A 21680-nucleotide genomic window follows, 5' to 3' on the forward strand; every position below is an offset into this window, starting at 1 on the left:
CCAGGATGCTGCCTCCTGCAGTCCACTTTCTCTGGGCATCTTCACCAGCAGGAAAAGGCTCCTCTCAGGTGAATCAGATTGGAGGAGCCCGGAAGCAATCAACAGCTGTTGTGGCAACTTCAAGACAGTTTCAGAAAAGTTTGGGTCATTTTGAGTCTCTCCTTTTCTCCCCTGCATATCCTGATGGGAGGATCAGAAAGCAAAATGTCCAAGTAGAGCTGGAGGCGCCCTCAGTCCTCTGTGGTGATCGCCTTGGGTGCTTCCTCTGCACAGGGAGTCTGGTGGTTCCAGCCTGGTAGATACTCAGTGGGGGTTTAGGTAAACACCTCCTCACTGGCACTGCCTGTCTGAACCCACCCTTGTGGGCACAGAATGTCCCCAGAACAACCAAGGGAAAGAAGTAATGTCACAAAAGCACCAGGGAGCAAGTCTAGGAGAAATGAACTTCAGGTCAATATAAATTCCTGTGTGCACTTGATCCTGAGCTCGCCTTTCTGAGAGGGATTAGAGTTGGTTGGGGAGCTTGGTGGGGCACCAGATCACAAAGGAGATGATATATCTGTCTTGGCTTTGTTATGTGACAAAAGGTCTTATATCAGCTGGTAACTCACAGTGACTCAGTTTAAGATCTCATCTCAAAATGGTATTGCCAAAGCTGAGACAGATGTTGACCTACAGTCTCCTCCAGAGGCTTATTTACAAAGGCAATAATAAATGGGTTGATGTTATTTTAAACTTAAATTCATTCCGCATCTTCAACAGGAGGAACACAGACTGGGATTTTACAGTTGGCTTTAGCAGAGCAGAATCGGTGCTGAGCTGTTAATCCAGGCTCAGATGGCTTGCTGCGAAGAATTGCTCTGTGCGGTGTCCCACACTCCTCATCCAAAAGGGTCGATGGGTGTGGTTGTGTGATAAATAACCACACTGATGGCTCAGCGCAGGCTGGTGGGGCCAGATACTGATCTCAGTAGCGAGCAACGTGGACCTCAATGGTGCTTGCTGTGGCTCTACAGATGGACAAGAGAGATTCTCTTTGCCCACTGGCAGACTGGAGAGTAGCAGGGCTTTGAACGACCACCTGGCAAAGCCATGGCCAGATCTCTCCCAATATTCTTTATTCCTGCTATACAAGATAGTGGACAGCAGGAGGATGAGTTTGGTGCTTGTGGCGTGCAGGGTAGAAGGGTGCCGGTCAGTGCAAAGACCGTGGCAGGAGGCTGAAACATGCAGGTGAGCTTCTAGCAAGGCTGATTTCACAACATGGACCCTGCTCAGACCCGTGCTGCACCCTCCTGCCTGCCCTTGGGATCCGAAATCCCAGGCGTTCAGGGGCTTCCTGCTCAAAAAGCACTGTTGTGGGTCCTGGGGGCTGCATGGAGGGTGACATCTAGGCCATGGCACAGACAAGTCTCCATGCTCAGGGCCAGAGGCTTGGCAAGACTTTTGCACTTCTGATTTGGAAACTTAAACACCTAATTCAACATCTAAATTTTACAGATTTAAAAAAAAAAAAGTGCAGACTATAGCTGTGAAGATGATTCAAGGGCTGAAGAAAATGCTTGACAAAGAGAAAATTAAAGACTTTGTCCTGTTTAGCTTATCAAAAAGGGGATAGGAAGGTGATGTGATTACTCTGTGTAAGAACTTTCATCCGCAGACAATACCGGATACAAAAGGGCTCTTTAATCAAAAGAGTAAGACAGAACAGGAATAAATGGCTGTAAGCTGAAGCCCGACCAATTCAAATGATATAAAGGGCACAAATTTTAACAGGAAGATGATTAACCACGGACACAGTGACAAGGGGAGCAGGGGAGTCTGCTGTCGACTGTTGATATCTTAACGGCATTTCTTTTTTGAAAGAGATACTTTCATCATACATAGGTTCTCAGGCTCGATCCTTGGCCACAGCTGGGTTAGACTGTGAGTGAACACCAGGAGGCAGAAGTAATCGTGTAATGATGGTGATGGGTTAATGCCAACACCCTGGAGATAACTCCAGGCTGCTTCTTAAGAAAATCCATCCCCAAGTACACCTTCCCATTGCTCAGAGGCAGCAGGTTAACGTTGCGCTTGAGGGATACACCAGCGTGCTGTGGGATGCTAGCTGGGGACCCCAGATTCAGGAACCCCAGCCCAGACACAGTCCATCCCCTCTGACACTCTGCCTCTACTGTACGCTTTGCTGGATAGCAGAAACAGCTTGAAGCAGTTGACTGTCTGTGTAAAACCAGGTGAAATGTTTTATTTGCTTTCTTAAATCACAGCCCTGCTTTTTTTTACACTGCTCTAAACATGAATGTCTACCCCTCAGCTCCATTATTTCCAGCATTTCACACCCAGAGGATATATTCTAGCAATTTCTTCTGGTTCTGGTTTTTAAGTACAGGGAACAATTACACTCAACTGCATTCATAAGCCAACGTTAATGAGGCTCGTCGACACACTTTACTGATAGCAGCTGCTACGCATCATATTATTGATCTGTGTGCTATATAGATATTGCAAACCTTCTCACTAAAATCCAAGTTTCCTCCTTTGATGCAACTGCTACAAAGTGAGATGTCTGTGAGCTCTTCCCTGTTGCTTCTCCTTTCACCATCACCAAACAAGCTGCCTGGTCCTCCCCAGCTGGAGGTCCGAGCAGGCAGAGGTGTCCCACCGAGGTCAGTGCACGGGCACCACCAGCTCTTTGCACTTACTGTCCAGCATCCGGCCCCTGGCTAAGCCACTGCACACAGATACCACCCTCTGCCGCAGTGATTTACTGGGAAAAGCATGGACCGATACAGGTGAGTGGCTCTGCATACTCTGGGAGCCCCACCTGAAACCAGTAGGGTATCTGCTTCTGGGGGTTATCACCTCTACAGACTGTTTCCAGCAGCAATGCAGACCCAGTGCAGTTATTTCTTCAGAGGCTGAAGAAGCAAGACACATTTTCTCTGACCCCTGAGGACACACATCACCCACTGAGGGCCTGTGTGTGTCTCTGGGGGGGAACTGGGGCGCCTGACCCTCAGCTGGCGTGAGCACAGGCTGCTCTGCTCAGCCCAGGACTCCTTCATGCCGGCAGAGGATGTGCCCGTATCTCTGGGACTGTATTTAACAGAGTCACTGCTACTCCCTGCTCTAATAATATTTACCTGCAGGCTGCTGAGTGCTTCTTGACAGAGCAAATATTTGTGCATTACACCCCGACTGTCCCACTGACTGCGAACGGTGTCATCAGGAGATGGATCAGTAGGTAGCTGCACGTAGGAGGCTGCTCCTCAACAGCCAGAGCTCCAGCGAAGGCCAACAAGTCTTCTTCTACAGGGGTGACAAGGGGGGGACATGACTGGGGATATTTCAGGGTACCCTGCTGGGGGGATCCTGAGGCTGCTCCTTGCTGCCACAGGACTGGTCTTGTGACCATGAAAGGATGCTGCAGGGATTCCCCCAAATCCAGCCCTGAACAGAGAGGACGCAACAGGCAGTGAGTAACTCCCTTCAGAAAAGGCCATCTCAAAGCGAGAGGCTTAAAATTTTTTTTTCTGTAGGCACAAGGCACAAAACCTCCTGGGCAAGGCTCCTTTTGGCTCTTTGAGCCAGGAGACAGCAGGTTTTGGAGAGGTCTCCACTGAAGCCAGTTGTTCCCACCCCTGCGAAATGCTGGAGGTTGCTGCTAGCAGTAACTGGATCTGTCCCCTTTCCCCGTGGCCAGGAGCGCTCCTGCCCACTCCTGCTCATCCCTGTCCCAGGGTGGGTGGGAGCTGCCAGAGATGCCGGATTTGGGCATCACGGGCTGCCCCGCAACAGGCTCCTGCCTACACCAGAGGGGCATGAAAGCCTGTGCTTAGAGCCAGAGAGGACTCCAGCCCAGACACCCGAGAGACGAAGCAATTACTGCTAATTAGGTGGTGGATAAATATGAACCAGTTGAGGAGAAAGACTGCAGGGGCATGGACAAGCACTAGGGATGGAGGGGACAGGGTGAACCATCTTCTTAGGGCAACGAGGCAAATGTTTTCACAATCTTACGGAGGGCATTTAATAAGCTGTGATCTGTAAAAGTGCTGTGCCCCTGTTTGTGTTTCACCTGAGGAAAGGCCGGGTATGGCGATGGTGTTCAAGGACCCAAGTTTACTCCCCGCGTGCCAATTTGTCACTCTTATCTTCAGCAGCCCACGCTGTTCTGGCGAGGCTTGAAAGCAAATTTTGCCCTTGAAGAATAAGCATGTGCTGTGAAAAGAGATCCTTCCAAATGAGATGCACAAGTGTTCGCTGGAATGAAAGTGGCAGTCACTGGGGAGAGAGACACACCAGCCCGGGTCAGGACAAACGGCTGCTGCAGCAAATGTGGCCTTGCAAAGGAGTCCTCTCAAATCTATTAGAAAATTACCCCCTTCTTGACAGTGCTGGAGAGCAGCTGGTCAGGAAGTGGAAAGGTTTTCCATGAAATATGTGAAACAAAATCACAAAGCTTGTAGAAAAATATTTCCACTATGTCCTTTTTCTTAGATTAAAACCCCAAGTTACAATTTACTGTTTCTCAGTAAATGTTACAGCTTTCATTCTTCTTATTAAAAACATGACAGCTTTGAAATAAAATACTTTCCATGACAATTTGCACTGAAAAAGTCATTTTTAAACTACACTTGAATTAAAACTCACCCTTTTTATTTTTGTTCTGTAGAACAAAAAACCCAATGTTACTGCTGCAGAGAGCTATGAAACCTATGAAAGGTGGACTTCCCACCAAATCCTACAATCATTACATTATTGATGTATCGCACTCTGCAGGACTTCCCTGCAAAGCGACTGAAAAACACTGATTATCTGTAGTGCTGGTCAGCAAACTGCAAAGTGATAGACTGTTTGCTGTGCTGCTCCCATGATAAATAAATAATACTGCCGCTTTGCCCTTTACAGCATTGATTAGATCTGGTTAAAACAAATAGAAAAAAAAAAAAAAAATCACAGGAGGAACTTACACAGTTGCTCCTCAACTAAATCTCAGCCTGAAGCAGGAGGTATTACTATTAATTATATTGTTTCAAAGGCAGTTGCAGTGGGATGGTAAAGATTTAACTCCCTCCAGCTGCAACTCGACAGAACACACGCTGGAGTCAATGCCAAAGCCCTCTGACTTCAGGGGCACAGGTTAAATGTTTCTGCAGACTCCCGCGCTGGGTGCAGTGGTACACAGGCAATGTTCTGCCCCAGCACCAGTCAGATGCAGAGATGGCTGGAAGGATCCTGAAAATGGAATCCAAAGATGCAAACTATTCTGCAAGCTTGCAAAGCCAATCCATGAGCAAAAGGACTGCAGGACAGCAGCATCCCAGTGTACACCCCATGAGCAACCCCTCCTTCTATCACACGTTTCGCCACTTTGAAGAGTGCCTGGTGCCTCTCCCAACAGCAGCCATGGCACAGCACCGTATGGAGGGCTCTAGCTGTGACCTTTCCTACCTTGCTCCAATACACCGTTCATTGGGCAGTTGCAAGCCTTTAGAACTGCAGCAGACTCACGAGGCCCAGGGCCACCACCCCACAGACCCCAGGAGAGCTGCGAGGGTTGCAGCAGGGTGGATCTGTCTTGTTCATGCTGCAAGACCTACACCAACCAACACCAGCTGAAGATGGGGCCTTCTACCTCAGCATCACCTTTACTTTCACCAGGACAGGAGGTAGCTTGGTGACAAGGTAGAGATGGCAGACACCTGATCTCCTGCTGCATTTAGCAGACCAGAGATATTGCTTAAGGAGAGAACACCCACACTGTGAGGCCAGAGATGCAGGCAGGACCCTGCTGCACCCACATGGCACACGCGACACTCTCAGTACAGAGACACAAGGAGGCAACGTGCTGTAGAGGGGAAAGCAGTCCCGAGACCCAAGTTTCAACTCAAGTATGCCTTTTCCTCAGCTCTCCCTGCTCACTTCTCCACATCCCCTCATTTCACTGCCATGCTTTTACATCCCTCCCCTCAGGTTCTTCATCCTGGTCCTCACCGATAGAAAATGCTGATGCTGGACAGCCCCAATTTCCTTCTCTACAAAGATATCCTGCGCCAAATACTGTGATTCATCAAATGAGTAAAAGCAGAGCCCCTTCTTAGTCTAAATGTTGATCTTTAATCTTCAGAGGCCACCTGGAGTATAAGCTTCACTTTTAATTAATGATGTTAACGAATCTTTCTGTACTGGCAAACTTTTTAGTGGTGCTTTTTTCAAGGGCTTTGTCAGAAAGACACCAGTATCACATTACTCTCCTGGGGGAAGTTATTTTGGAGAGCAGAGACCACTGTTCTGTGGTGAGACACATGCCTGTTTATTCCACAGCGCTGGGACACCTGGACCAGGGCAGTTCTGCTCTGGAGACCTCATCTTCCTCCAGTGCCTTCAGCGGGTGCCAGGGCTTCCTTACCTGTGCTGGCTTTAACCTTCTTCCACGGGTGCAAGAAACACAAGCTGCTTTAGGCAAAGACAGTTTAGATTCCCCTTTTCTTGGTAAATCCATGCAAGACGGGAGGAATCACTGCTTTCGTCTACAGACCAGAGAGGCATCCTGGACAAGCAGGTCAGCCTTTGACATCTATTTTTTTAGGAGAGATGAATCCTAAATTACTGTTTGCAGCCAGAAACTTCTTCTAACCCAGGGGGCTGACCCCACATTTCAGAAGGTAATAGAAAGTAAGGTCAGGCCACCTTAGCTAGGAGATACTCTATTTTTCTTTATGAGGCCTGAAATGCCAAAGGCTCCCTCTTCCTCTGTGCTTCCCACCACTGGCCCACCCAAGGCAATGCATCTCTCACCCTGCCAAGAGCAATCCCTTGGACTGAGCTACTCGTTAGTTTTAAGTTTTATAGAATATAGATCCGTTTCCTTCCCAGCTCTGAACTCTGCTGACTCAAAGGAAAGTGATCTTTAACAATCCCCTAGATAGCTGCATTTTTCTTACCTAAGTACACTCAAATTGCAACCTACAACCAATTAAACAGACAGTTTTTTACTTTTTCACAACAAACATAATTTGTAATTCCAAAATGTCAATAAAGAGTCCTTGAATTTTATATTCCATAGCACTTGCAACTCAGCTCAGTAATTTTGGAGTCAATAATTTAAAAAAAAGGCAATTAGGGTATTAATTGAGAATCATCAAGTTACTTCATATAACATATTGCATATCTATCCACTTGCATGCTTTGCACTAACTGCTCATACCACACTGAATGCTGTTCCAGCATTGCAGCTGGAGTTCTTAGAGCAATGTACCTCTCTCTCTTCAGCCCTTCATCCCAGCCGTGCTCCTGGCTTTAGACAAGTGATGGATCTGGTACAGGGTGAGGGAATGGTGAATCATGGAGGGATGAGCTGGATTTACCTTGAACTACGATGTGTTTTCTGACTGGAACAAGGTCAAGGAAAAAAAGCCTGTTCGTTATGGAGAATTTTAGTGAAAAAAAAGAATTCTCTAAAAATATTTCTGTCCACAATAACCACAACAGCTTCATTTTATAAAATTATACATTTTGTTTCCTGCCTACTGTTCTGGGTTATTTTTAGAACTGAAAAACAGAAGTGGCCCAACAGAAAGCAAATTCCTGGTACTAAAAAAATGGCAGTCTAGTCACCAGCCCAAATCTCACTTCAGACATCCATGCATCCCTTCCACTGTCTCCCCTGGAAGAGGGTCTGGATATGGGATCCCCAAGCCAGGCAGGGTCCCCAAATTCTGGGGAGGCTCAGGACCCCAGACTGACTACAGCCAAATTTGCCCATGGTCTTGTCTTACACCAGGGAAGGGAGAAGATGAGTATGGAAGAGAGTAGGGGGAAAAGAGGTAAGCATTTTCATCAGAGAGGGCTGTTAGTTAGTGAGTGTCCCCCAGTTCTGCAGACACAACCCAACAGGGACAGCTGCGAACGGCCACCTTGGCTGTATCCCCTCCTCATGCCTCGGCGGCTGTCTAGCAACCTGACATTTTTGGAAATAGGATGGTTTTTTTGGTTTGTTTTTTTTTTCACACTAATATCCAAATTCATAGGAGGCATTATTGATGTGACAGATTCTTTGCAAATTTGAACATGAAGCCAGAAAAGCAGCGTGCATACACATGCCCAGACATAATGGCAATGTACTCTGCTTTCCAAAGTTCTCTGTTGGAAGGATATTTCTGATACCAGGAGGGATATTTCTGCTATCAGAGTGCTAATATAGTACAGCTTTAGATGGATTGGCAGCACACCACCTGCAGTATTAAGACTTCCATCAGCTGTCTTGTCACACAAAGAGCAGCATCTCTATAAAAACCTAATACCTTGCAATTTTGCAAGTTTGATATTAATGCCAAGGCTTAAGAAGAAAATACAAGTCAGCTGAATACAGGCAGATGTTCTTCCAGTTTGATGATGCTTCTACCCGAAAATGAGCTTCACTGCATCAATAAGGTAGCTCTGGCACTGTGGTAGTGGACACAGATGTGGCAAATGATGAAGGCAAAGAAGACCAAAACACGCCCGAGGGACTGACGCACTATTGTGGATACTATAGAAATACTTCTGTAAGTGAAATTAGGTTAGGTAGACCATAGGGATTGAGGAACAGGGAAAGGTAGGCATGTGTGAGCAGCTCTCCCTGACCAGAAGCTGGTTTGTGGTGCAGTAGGAAGCATCAGCGCTCACAGCACAAGGCAATGTCAGGTCATCATCATGGACCTCACGCACTTCTTCAGCCCCACTGCCTTGCTCGGGGCTGCTGCAGCACCAGTCCCAGCAGAGGCTTTCAGGGTGGAGGACTTTGGGATTAGCCATCAGGGCACCCTCTGCTCCCCTGCAGCTCTGGGGCAGGGCTCACGGAAAGGCCAGAGGCAGAAACTACATCTCTACTCCATCTTACCTTCACAAAAAGTTTCCACCATGCCACTGGCCACTACATCTTGCATTTGAGGTGCTGTGCCTAGTCTGCTGTGCTCCAAAGCAGCATTGTCTCAAGGAGATGCTTTACCAGTTTTGCAGGTAGAGCTGACGCTGGCCGTGTCCCTGCCTGCAATAGGTGTGACATCTCTCTCTGGATGCCACCGTTAGGAGTTTAAAAGGCAGGACAGACAAAGGGCAAACAGGACAGCGGCAAGCAGCTGGCAGAGCCCCCCCTGTGGCTTTGTTTTCTCTTGCAATTGAATTAGATGCTGATAAGGGATAGTGAAGGATTTTCGTGCCACATGCGGCTCTGTGATGGAGCTTCTGATCTACGGATTACAGTTTACCAAGGAGACAGCTCTGTGGAAAAATGCTTATAAGGAAGAAATGCCACTGCTGTAAAAAAAATCTTAGGGAACTATCTTCTGGGGTCATTTCTTTTAGGAAAACATCCCTATGAAGTCACAGAAAGACTCTTAACCAAGTGGCGGGGACTTGGCAGCTGGCTCTGAGCAGGGTAACTCTGATGTACTCGACCTGCGAGGCTCATGTCCTAATCCTGCTCACAGCTTCTTCACCAGCGCTTTCTCTGAGGCAAACAAGGCTGAGCTTGCTTTCAGTTACTTCTCTAAAGAAATAAAAACAATACCATATGGTTTTACTTCTGAAGTCCACTACAACTAGGCAGATGGCCCCAATATTTGGGCTTGTGTTATGAATTAATCCAGGACCTTCACAACAGCCAGGCATGCCTCCGACATTCAGCTTCTGAGCAAGTGCTCATCTGAATAAAAGCCCACGTCAGATATTGAGACCAACAGAAGACCAGCCCCTCCCTCTGATTAAAACATTTACCATTGACTTATCCATAGCCACAAGCATCTCGTACGCATCTGTGACTGTGGTGCAAAGCGAGTAGTACTCCTGCAAAGTCAAGTGTCACAACTCATCACAAAGTAGCCAGCAACACTGTCTGAGCCTGATTTGGAAAATCCCAATGGAACAGCTGCAGGTTAAATGTTTAAACAGATTATTTTTACACAAAATAAGGCACTTTTCATAACCCAATGGTTGGAAAATCCTTTTAAAGCCAGCAGGAACTGCCACACAAGTGTTTGCAAGCCCTGCATGCTGCCCCAACAACCCCAGTAAGGTGCACTGGCCAGGCGGTGAACCATGGAATCACCCTCCTGTGCCCAGGGCCCATGAGCCGTACCCCCAGGATGAGGATGTCTGCAGGAACTCCCTTATCGCAGAGTCCTAAAGCCAAAAATCAGAGAAGCAGCCAAATTTTACATTGCTCATCAAACTTTCCAGCAGCTCCAATTAATGCAGCTACATTATGTATAACCCTTAATTCCTCTCTGCATCACTGGATCCACGACACAAGAGACATTACCCAGGCTTTCCCCTTCAGCTCACTGCACCGAGACCCTACACAACAAGCTTTTTCCCCAAATCTCCCCACAGGTGGGTGTCAGTAGGCTTTCCACAGCCAGGAAAGGAAACTGCAGCTTTCTCCAGCCCCCTGGGCCAGCAAACAGCAGAGGCTTTCACCCCCCATTCAGTGCATCACTTTTGCCCATTCATCGAGCCTTGAACCTTCAGGACCACAAATGCCGTCATTTATACTCTGCTTGTGGGTCTGAGAAAGAAAAAGCTCACTGAAGGGCCTGGCTGTTCCTCATTATAAACTCTCCATGCCCTTATACGCTTTTTTCCTCAAACTACAAAATAATATCACATGCTTTTCACAATACTGTAGGTTTCATGGGCCACAAAGCAGCATCTGTCTGTGTTCCTGATTTCTGCACGGCTTTGACTTACAGTACCCCTTAATCATCTGTTTTTGTTTACACCATATAAAGGAAAAGCTCCAGTGCAGCTTTCCACCCCCTGCAAATACGGATATTGTTGTTTATTTATAGCTCCTTATTTGCAGGGAGCCAATGAAGATGAGAAGTCATTCACAGGGGAAGGCAGATGTATTGAATCAATCACCACACAGAGGGGCCTGGAGTGTTACACAAAAGAACCACAATTCACAATAGAAGATAAATCATCCAAACAGTTATGCATCCTTGTCTGTCAGTTACTGTCTTGATACAAACTTCTCAAAAAATAAAGCAAAAGCCCCTTTTCTAGGTCTAACAGTAAAGTACAGCTCTCTTCTCCAGTTTGTATGCTTGCCCAAGTTGCAACGACAAAGGGAGCTGTCTCTGGTTTTATTACCCTAGCTACCCTAGACCACCCAAATGGTCTTCATCATCTTTAAAAGTTTCTTTTTATAGGTTGGGAAAAAAAATCTCCCAGCCCAAACCGCTGTAAACCACTATATGGGTAGGGTGGGGGGCCCTTCTTACATTAAAAAAGGGTATTCCTGTCTGTAAGATATAAAGCAACAGAGTTAGAAGGAAGCTCGTCTACTTTTCCTATGCAATGATAAAAATTATTGAAGAGGAGAGATTCTTACTTAATTTGGAATAAAGGTCAGCTCTTCAAAGACACCTATAGATTTCCCTGAAAGAATCATGAGAATAACCTACCTTCAGAGTTTATAGGATGATGCTATCTTTGATATCAAACCCAAATGAAGATGGGAGAACAGAACATAGGAAGAACTAAAAAGAAGAGAAGAATAGAAGAGAATTAATATAATAAAATCTATGGAATAAACTAGTCCAACAAAGGGCTGTGGCATTTAACTTCAGATCACAGTGGAGGGAGGAAGGTCTGCCCTAGGCTGGAGCTGAACTCCCACCTTTTGGGGCCCACCCTACACACCTCTACTGAATGCAGCAGCCAGCTCCACCTGGGGCACAGACAATTTCAACAATATAGTTCCCCTACTTTATTTTCTAGCCAAATATAACCATGTCAATACCTCGCTGTGGAACTACACGTATTTATAACCAACCTACGAATTAAACCAACAATGTTCAGTTAGTTTCTTGGGGACAGACCTTCCTGGCGACATGTGGGACCTTCTTTTGCCAGTGTGTCACTCACACCACGCCAGGCAGACCTGTCTGATCCACACACATCGTGCCCTGGAGCCCAGCTGTCGCCCGTGCTGCCTATCTGAGATCTAAGCCTTTCGTGGCCCTTACAATGCCCTCTGTATTTCCCCACTTCCCACATGGTGATAATATCTCAGGGCTGATATACTCAAGGGCTTACCAATCTGATGGTCTGGGAGACAGGAGATGATATGTCCAAATATGTCCTTTGCTAGAGACAGTTTCAAGCTCACCTTTTATATACTCTGGTCCTTCATCAGACATAAACGAGCCCAGTTACACAATGTCCCATGAAAATGGATGCCACATATACGAGCACAGACCTAACCAAGAGTATTTTTTATCGTGGACAGCTCAGGGAACTATATAGATAATCACAATTTTGAGCCCCAACACGCCAATGTCCTATGCCTGTTCTACAGGAAAGCAGGTAATAGCTCTAGATCTTGCCTTGCTATATGCTTTTTAAAATATATAGTTCCAACCTCTGACCCTCTCCCAGTTTTGGGCTCAGCTTGCAAATCACACGGATTCAGATGACAAAATAACCCGTGTTATCTGCAGTAATGTGTTTTCCAAAGCCATTGTGGTAACGGCAGGGACTGGTCTGTAAGTAAATGGACAATTTATTTATGGATCGTAAACAAGAACATTCAATTCTTCATAACCATAGAGCAAAGCTCTTTGTCTGAGCCTGTGGACACCCAGCTCATGTCAGCTGGGCTGTAGCAGGCAGGGGGCAGTTAAAAGACAGAAGAAAAGTCATTGATTCCTGCTCCACTTCCACAGTGTCCTCACCATTCAAATGTAGACCAGGAAAAAGCTTCAGAACGGAGTTCTGTGAGCAGCCAAGGTCTCTCCAAGGCAGGTACAACTGCACTTCCTCATCTCCAGGACAATGACACGAGTAAAGAACTGCTGAGAGCACAAACTTCTCCTATCGGTCAGAGCTGAAACCTGGTGCAGTCGAACCCAAGTCCATCCCTGCCCCTGGAGCGACTGCCTGCCTGCAGGCAACTCGGTGGAGAAGCTACATCAGGTTACGGCCTTTGAACCTCTTAGATTTGGAGGAGGGACATTGGAAAAAGACCATTTCCTTATCACAGCAACTTGGATGGGAATTACCCAGAGGTAATTTTGATACACTTGGAATTCGGGGTGGAAACTAAGCACAAGCAAAGTGGAAACCCAACAAACAGCAATCTCAGCCCTGTTGGGGCAGGAATTACAAGGCAGCAAGGTCACTAATGGGGGGAGAAATTCAGCCAAGCAATTTTGAGGGGGAGGGAAGAGTAGGAGACCATGTTGGCAAGCACAGGGTGAAATCAAACTGGAGAAATCAATAAAGTGAAAGGACAGAAGGGGGCAATGGGATGCAGGAAAAGATAAATTAAAGGCTTGCCCAGGGGTTATGATGGCTAGTGAGCAATAAATTAAATAAAAGAGGGCAACAGGGACGAGCAAGGTAGTGTGAAAAATTAATTAAAAGGAAGGGAGGCATAACCAAGGCATAAAACATGGGTGCTGGCGGAAAGATTAGAAAACCCAGGCAATGAAGAGGCCTTGGAAAGTGTAATAGGAGCCAAGGCAGAGGCTGTAAAGGCTGTGACCATGTGTGAGGGTCAGATAAACAATGCAGATGTGTTTTCAAGACTATGAGAAGCAGGAAACCATTGAAGAAGAAAGGAAGCAACTTGCAGAAGGAGGCAGCGTTGTTAATACAGAGGTGCTAGTATACCAAGCTCCACTGCTTAGGTTTTGCAGCCAAAATGCAGTGGAATATTGTGGGACTCCCCCCACCTACCTGCCAATGGTCTCCTTCCACCTAACCCCTGCCCCCAGAGGAGAGGGCACGGGTGCTGCCTGCAGGGTGAGGAGGCACTGCAAGATGGGGTATTTTAGCTGGGTATCTTAAATATATGTCTGCTAAGACACAAGGAAAGGGTTGAGTAAGGTCAGACTTGAGCTGGCTGCCTCCAGGACTCCCCTCCGGCTCTCCAAAACAAAACCACAGACTCCCTGCAGAGGTCTCTGAATCCAGCTCCTGAGCAAAATTCACCAACATCTCGGCCACTGCAGTTCAATTTAGTCCATGTCCTGGTGTGGATGCATCCTATTGCCCTCTTGAGGTTCATGGGACAGGCAGGCTTTGGGTGACAGGCAGAGGACCCTAGCCTCAGCGGATTTATGTGGCAAACACAGACTTACATCCAAGTCCCTGCTGGGTCCATTTGCCATCAGGGTCTCAGACTGCACAGGGGAGCAGCCTGGTTCCCTCAAGGATTGCCCTGGGGTGAGCCCCCTTCACCCTTTTACACTGAGGCTCTTCCACTTTGAACAAAGTGATGACATGCACTGGGAGAACCAGAGATGGAGAAGGGGCTGGATGGAGACAGCACGACCCGGCAGCCTGGCAGTCATGCATCTCACTTGGGCACCAGGGAACCTGGACTTTGCTGAAGTCTCGTTCCTGTCCACCTTTGTGAGACAGGAGAAAACATCTATCATGTGGCTCCTTGCTCAGCAGCCCTGAGCCCCGCCTTAAGGCACGAGATCTCTGTCCACTGGGGCCCCAGGGGTGCTGTGCCAGGCACTGTGCTGCTGAGGGCTGTGGGGTCAGCCCAAACCCCTGTAGCCCATCGCCAGCTTCCCAGCCTCAGGCACATCACCAGAAAGGCAGCAGTTAGTCGTGGCTGGGGTATGGTGGTTTTCAAAGGATTTACTGTTGCATGCCAGGGAGGATAAGCAGCAGCTCATCAGCTCTGTGCAGAGCAGGATGGTGTCCCCCAATGCCACCATTTTTGCACTGATTTTCTGTTTGTAATCCAGGTCCTGCTTTCAGCTCTGCAGCAGTCAGGACTCAGGCAGCCTCTATGGGACCAGCTGGTCAGCAGAGACAGGCAGTCCCACCTCTGGCCTCAGAAGCATCTGCCTTTTTATCCCAGGATGCTGGTGCACTTACTGGGCTGCCCAAGACCACACAAGCCTCTTCCAGTTATGGTGTCAGCATGAGCAATGAGCTTTGTGAGCTGCTACTGCCCATCACGGCAAAGCTCGCTCTATCAGTGTTTCATTAGAGAGCTGTTAATTGCACTGTAGTGCAGGCAGTGCTTTGCTTTTGGAGGATTTCTCATGAGAAGCAGGGATGCAATTTTCAGAAGAGCTGAAGAGTGTCTGAGGGCATGTGTGTGGGGGAAACAATTACACAAATATTTTCAGTCCCTTCAAATCACAAGGGAAAAGAAAGAATTGGACAAATCTGGATCACACCTGCCTTTACAGCAGCATTCTTTGAAATGAACAGGCTGCTTCAGCGCTCAGAGATGACTAATAAGATTATAAGCAGAAGATACCTATGTCAGAGGAGAGAAGAAGAAATAAAGGCATTCAAAGCTATGACAAGCAAATGAAAAAAAAAAAGAATAAAGCAGATTTTTTGGATGTACTAGGAAGGGTACAAGCAAGATCAGTACACTGACAACAGCAGCCAAAGTCAACCCAGAAGACAGCACAAGCACCTTCATAGGTCTCAGCAGCCACTGATCAGGCACCCCAGTGAATGCCTGTAAGGGAAGTAGGACAAGGAGTAATGGATAATTAACAACATCAGAGAGCGCTAAATGTGTTTCCTCCACCCTAACAAACTTCTCTATGGCTGCTGTTTGAACCGGACTATAGATAGTTAAATGATAGTTCATTGTACCCTACACAGAATAGGAAGCAGGTAAGGTCTCGTGGAAGCCGTAATGTAAATGGAGGAGGAAAAGGGTGTATTTCCACTGCTTTTTAACATACCAGAGCAGAGACACGTGGGGTATTAGGAATCAGTTCAATGAAATACCAGTTTGACTTTAGCATGGTGCAGAGCTGGGTGCCGCAGGGCTTTGATCACAGGGAGCCTGTGCTGGATCCAGAGCCAAGCAAGCTGCTCCTGAGACCCCACTCCACATCTCCACCGAGACTGTCTGTCCTTATTTTGTGTGCATTTCTTAAAATTAATGAACTCAATCTGCAAGCACATACCCTGGAGTCATTCCCCACCTGTTGTAGCACTCCCATTAGTTTTTCCACTGAGATGCAGTGGGAATTTTGGTGTACAACAAAAACAAAAGGTGCCTTGTTCTTTCATACGAAGGCACAAGCGAGTGACTGAAAGCCCTTGGGTTACTGCGAGGTGATGGTTCACCACTCACCAGGGCATCACTTACAGCCCATCAGTTGGCAACTCACGGTGGTTTAAAGTAACGGCACAGAGCACACACTCAGCTGGTGCAGCTTACCTGGTAAGTGGTAACTTGTTCAGCTGTTGTAAGACAGACTCTTCCACCTGTGTGTGTGGACTCTGTTATCAATGTTTCTCTTGAACCTGTGCTACACTAAGCTGAATGTCCCTGAAGTCACGTGGGAGACAGATCTGCTGAGCAGGACAATGTTCCCTTCCCAAGTTATTTCTCCAAATATAACCACATTTGAAGCTTTTGCCCTTTAAAACAGTAGTTCCTATAATCACTAACCCTCCTAACTACAAAGAGTCATTGTTCAAAGGCATGGCATTAACAACACCCTCAATTCACCCAGCCTCAGAGAGGCCTGAGACTGCCCTGCATGTAGCACCTTCAGGGTAGAAGGCTGTTATTCAGTAGGATTCAGGCAAAATTTTTGGTATTTCCTGGCTTTATGTGTGTTGGAAGAAATTCAAGTATAATATATATAACTGCAACAGGGGAGGGTCAGACTGGACATGAGGAAAAAATGTTTCGCAGAAAGAGTGGTCAGAGAGTGGAACAGGCTGCCCAGGGAGCGGGGAGTCCCCATCCCTGGGGGGGTTTGTTGTTTAGATGAGATGTTGGGGGTTGTGGTGTAGGAGAGAACTTTGTAGAGTCGGGCTGATGGTTGGACTTGATCCCAAGGGTCTTTTCTAACCTGAATGATTTGGTGATAATGCATTTATCCACCCCGTGGCCACACACACTGAGGTGGGAGGTACAGAGCCCACTGCCACCACCAGCCCATTTTCAGGTTAAGCTCATCCTGACACCATTGCTCTGAGTATTATGCTGCTGGTTGGGGAACCCCAGAGACAACCTGGGTTTGGTGTTGTGTTTGATGCAACCCAGGCACGTGTTCAATCTGCAATCACAGTCTGCAGGCGAGACAGGGCACAACAAGGCAAATGAGATGAGGTCAATGCAGAGGAGGAGATAACTGACGGGAGGTGAACAGGGCGCAGGTGCCACATCCTGGCTCCCAGACAGCACAGCAAAACCAAGCTTTTAGGGAAAGATGCAGAAGAATGAAACAAGGTTTGATTATAAGGCTTTCCCCTAGCGTACAGGAGAGAATGGACAAGAGACCAAGGCTGCCACAGTCCCTGTTTGTCCCTCTCCTGTGAAGGGGGTAGGAACAGCCCATGACCAAGAAGAGCTTGTCCCTACAGAGCTCATCTATCAGAGGAAAGCTGGGGACCCAGATTAGTCCTCCAGGGTTACTCAGCACATCCCAAGGTCATCCTTACTGATCCACTGACCCTGTTTTTTTTTTTAGTTGAACATCCACCCTCAGGAAGAAAACAAACAAAGAGAGAGGATTTTAAAAGAAAAAAAAACAAACCAAAAACCAACCCCCTGCACCGCTCATCATAAACACAGGGTGTGTGGCATCATCCAGCATCCTCTGGATGTTAAAGTACACCCGGAAAAGCAATCCAGCCTAACCTCTCCAGGCAGCACAAGATCCCTTACGTTAGTGCGCTTTGTGTCACACCACTGTCTGCAAAAGGTCAGTCCTCACAGAAGCAGCACATATGATAATGAAATGCTACAGAACAGAGACAGTAAAATAAGCAACTATTTGGCTCATTTCCTGAAATCTCCAATTCAAGCCAAGCTGGAAGCAAATCTCAGGACTGGATTTCTATTGATGAAGGAATGTGGCCATCTGTCTGTTTGTCTTTTCTCAGTTTCTTGCTAACTCTTATTTCTCTCCTTAAAAAAAAAAAAAAAAATCCATGCTCACATGTCATATATTTGATGCATGTGACAAGGTCAGAGCCATCATATCTCATCAAACACGCGCCATTACAGACTTGCAAAGGGAAGCCGAGAAAAGATGTGCAGAGAGATCTATTTTTGTATTTTCATTTTAAGGCATTCCCTTGACTTCTGCTTTCTGACTCACTTTCCAGCTCTGGTACTCAGAGATGCAACCAGAAAGCTGCATCTGTTTAGGAGAGGGCAGAGTGAACGATCAGCACTGAGGTAGTCACTTGTCTCTTGTCTCCAGTGTCTGAGCACCTCATGAAGGAATGTTTCCATGGTCATAACACCAGTTCAAGCTGGAGCAGAAAGACCATTCCCTTCTGGAGGCTAAGAATTGAGACATTCAGGCCCAGGTCCTCAACACCGACTGGACGCCTTTGATGACTGAAGCCCAGCTGACTGGCCAGGGAATCTGGGAGAATTATAGTGGAGAATCAGGAGACAGACATTTAAACCTGTCTCTATCCAGCATTAAACTCTGTCCCCTGGCTTTTCTCTCCACAATGCACAATACTGCTTGAGTGGGCAGCAACTGGTTCTTGCCAGGAGAGGTAGAAAATAGCTTGTAGGTGATGGGGAAAACAAGCCAAGATGGTGAGGACCTGGTGGTTCAGAAACAGGTAAGAAGAATCCATCCTCTGGTCCTTCTGACCACCAGCTTGTTTCTCTAAGACAGATTTAGGGTGTCAATAAATACAACCCACCCCACTCCAGGCTTCACAAATTCACTCCAGCTGGGTTCCCGTTCAGGGGACACATACACAACCGGGGGATGTACCAGTGACAGACCACTAACACCTGGAGCAGTTCTGACCTTCCCTCTGGAGCAATCCAGAAACCTTTAAGGTTTCATTCTGCAAAGGTTTTCACCTGAAGTTTGAGCACAGGTATTATCCTCAACCATAGCAGAAGAAATGACTCATGTGATCATCTGTCAGCTGGTGCTTACACAGATGTTATTTCGGAAAAGATTTTACGTTTTCCATTCATACAGTACCTTAATCTGAATTATCCTTCAAGTCTTGAGAAGCTCTGAAAAGCCGATAATTTCAAAAAGAAAATCCAGAAGTGAAAAAAAAAAAACCCCACCAAAAATCCCCAAGTCAGATAACTTGACATGTTATTTTGATAAGACCAAGATTTGTAGCAAACTTAATTCTCAGATACAGTATTTATTATGAATCACTTGCTCAGTTCCTAAAAGAATCAAACATTTTGGTTGATCCCAGGAAACTAGCTCAGCTCTAGAAATTGACTCAGTAGGTATTATTAACCCATGGCTTGCTTTAAGCATAAGAGTTTTAACTGAATTTATAGGTTTAAAAGTAGCCATATGCTGGAGTTTTTCTGGATTATGAAGGTTTTAAATCACAAACCAAGTCCAGTACAATCCACTGGATCATGTACGCTATGTAAAGATACTTTTGATTTTCTGTTCAGCCTTACTGTCCTTAAATAACACCAAATGCTCTGATCTTCTCATATGAGAGAAATGAGTGAGCTACAAAACCCTCTGCTTGCAGACTGCAACCATCAGATGGAAGGTCCAGAGCAGGAGGGTCACCCAGGCAGAGCTGCTAGTGATGGCCTGTCACACAAACCATCACTTGGCATCCAGAAACACCACAGCCTTCCTGCTGCTGCGGAGAGGTTGAGAGGTCCATGTAATTAATCTGCTTATTTAAAACCACAGAGGAATGAGGCTGTTTATGAAGGGTTAATTAGCATCTTATCTTCCACTAACTCATGCCCAGCAGAGCCACCCGAGCCTGCCATGGGCAGAAATGAGGAAACAGCTTCTCAGTGAAGGTCAGCGCCCAGCACCCACCTCTGAAGGCTCCAGCATGAGGAATGGCAGTTCAGTGCATCAGGACTTGGCTCTTCCTGGAAAACCTGATCCTTTATGGGAACTGCTTGGGTTCCCACTCAAAGCCAGCTAAGCTCAGCTCCACACAGGCAGAATGCATGAGGGGCAAAGGGAGGGGACAGCTCCATTACAGAGAACTTCAGAGCTGGCTGACACCAGGATCTGAGCCTGCAGACCACACTCCTGGTGCTTGCAACCGCTAAATGACTCCTAATCATCTTTGATCAAAACAATAAGCTCTGCTTTCACAACAAACTTTAGCATCAAAAACATGGCTCTTCTAGCCCAAAACTCATCTGCTTCCCTGCAGAGAGCAGTGATGGGCCAGGGTCTCTGTGTGAGGAGAGCACTCCTCTCACCGTGCGTTTGCTCTGTGGGCTCTGCAGCCTGCTCTCATCAGGCAACCACGAACCTACTCAAGACAAAACCTGTTCCAGATGAACCAGCTGCCTGGAAACATCCTCCAGGTAACTGCTTTCAAATATCACACATGCCACTAGATTATTTACAGCACAGAAATGTGGGCAATTCTTCCAGAGAGTCTACTTAGAAAGGATTTTTAACGGGTCCTTGCATTTATTTACTGTAGACAAAGGCTGGGGAGCATTGGAGGGGATTTCTGTTCATGTCCTGCACAGCCCAGACCACCCTTCGCCCCATCCATGGTTCGTAGCCACCACGCCAGCTCTGGCTCCTGAGACAAGAATTATAACCCTACTTCATAGGGGACCTCACCACACTGAGTCTGTAGCAAAAGAAAAACTCTTCAGAGGCACCAAGATTCCAGGGACTTGGCATAAAGTGTCAAGACAGACTGTTCCTCTCTGGGTGGTCTCAGGGCTCCCATTGCTGGAGCACGGTGGGTGTGTGCATGCTTCGATCTGCTTACCCTCACGGTCCACCTGCACTTTCTGGGACAGCCTGGGATCACTGGGTCTACAATCAGACAGAATGGGTGCAACAGACCCCGGGTTCACTTTCCAGGCAGCATTTCAACCAGTTCTCCCTGTCTCCACTTCTTGTTTGCCTAGAAAGGCAAACTTTCCTCCTGTCTTTTACTGAGGTCTATTTTGACTCATCAGTTTGTGTTGTAACCAACAGCCAAAGCAGGCGACTTCAGGCACGTCCAGCATTCCATCCGCAGAAGGGATGGTGAAAATGGGCATCATACCCCCACATCTGCACCTCTGTGTCAGTGGTTGGCACTCTCACTTCTAGGACTGGGCTCTGCAGCAGACAACAGTGACAGGGCTGAAGCCTCTTCTCCCATTTATCACTAAATAAAATCACATACTTTGTTTTATCTACTCTGAACTGTCTGAAGGAAGTTTCGATTATTTGGGTTTCTTCTCCCTTCCTTTGAGGTTTTCAAAAACACACAAGTCACTGAAGACAACTGAATTTTACTGCACTCTTGCAAATACTTGCATTTCAGTCTGTCCATGGTCAGAAACACACGGCTTTCTGTCCCGTGTTACCAGCCCCAAGTGCACTGCACCCTGATCTGAATTGCTTGGTAGTTCACCAGCTCCTCCACTGTATCCCAGCCCTGGAAAGGGGTGTTGCTGATGAAGTAATTGCATTCAATAATCTTCCCAACATATGCTTGCAAAAGTATGAAGAGAAATCCATGCTGCAGAAATCTCACTAATTGCCCACAGATGAATAAATAATAAAAGAAAGAAAAAACAATCCACAAAGGGCAAAGCCAGTCTGTGCCAGGCATGAAGTGCTTGCCCACTTTTGTTGAAATGTTAGAGCTGCAAAGCGAGTGTTGCAAAGCGCAGAAGCAGCAGTCGACAGGAGGCTACCCCTGCTCTGCCCACCCCTGCTGCTCCTGAAGGGCTC

The 21680-nt window shown here is 47.0% G+C and overlaps 1 protein-coding gene across 7 annotated transcripts in view; it reads right to left on the reverse strand.

Moving 5' to 3' along the window:
* RALY (RALY heterogeneous nuclear ribonucleoprotein) overlaps positions 1–21680 on the reverse strand; it is a 138225-nt gene that overhangs the window by 64991 nt on the left and 51554 nt on the right. For 2 of the 7 annotated variants that reach the window (XM_074920652.1, XM_074920653.1), the window contains one exon: positions 11454–11528. The exons of the other annotated variants lie outside the window; for them this stretch is intronic. The gene's annotated coding sequence lies outside the window, so the exon portion shown is untranslated. The remainder of the gene's footprint in view (positions 1–11453; positions 11529–21680) is intronic. 7 annotated transcript variants of the gene reach the window in all.

Source organism: Athene noctua, chromosome 16 (assembly GCF_965140245.1).
Source record: "Athene noctua chromosome 16, bAthNoc1.hap1.1, whole genome shotgun sequence".
In the NCBI taxonomy this organism is placed as follows: Eukaryota; Metazoa; Chordata; class Aves; order Strigiformes; family Strigidae; genus Athene; species Athene noctua.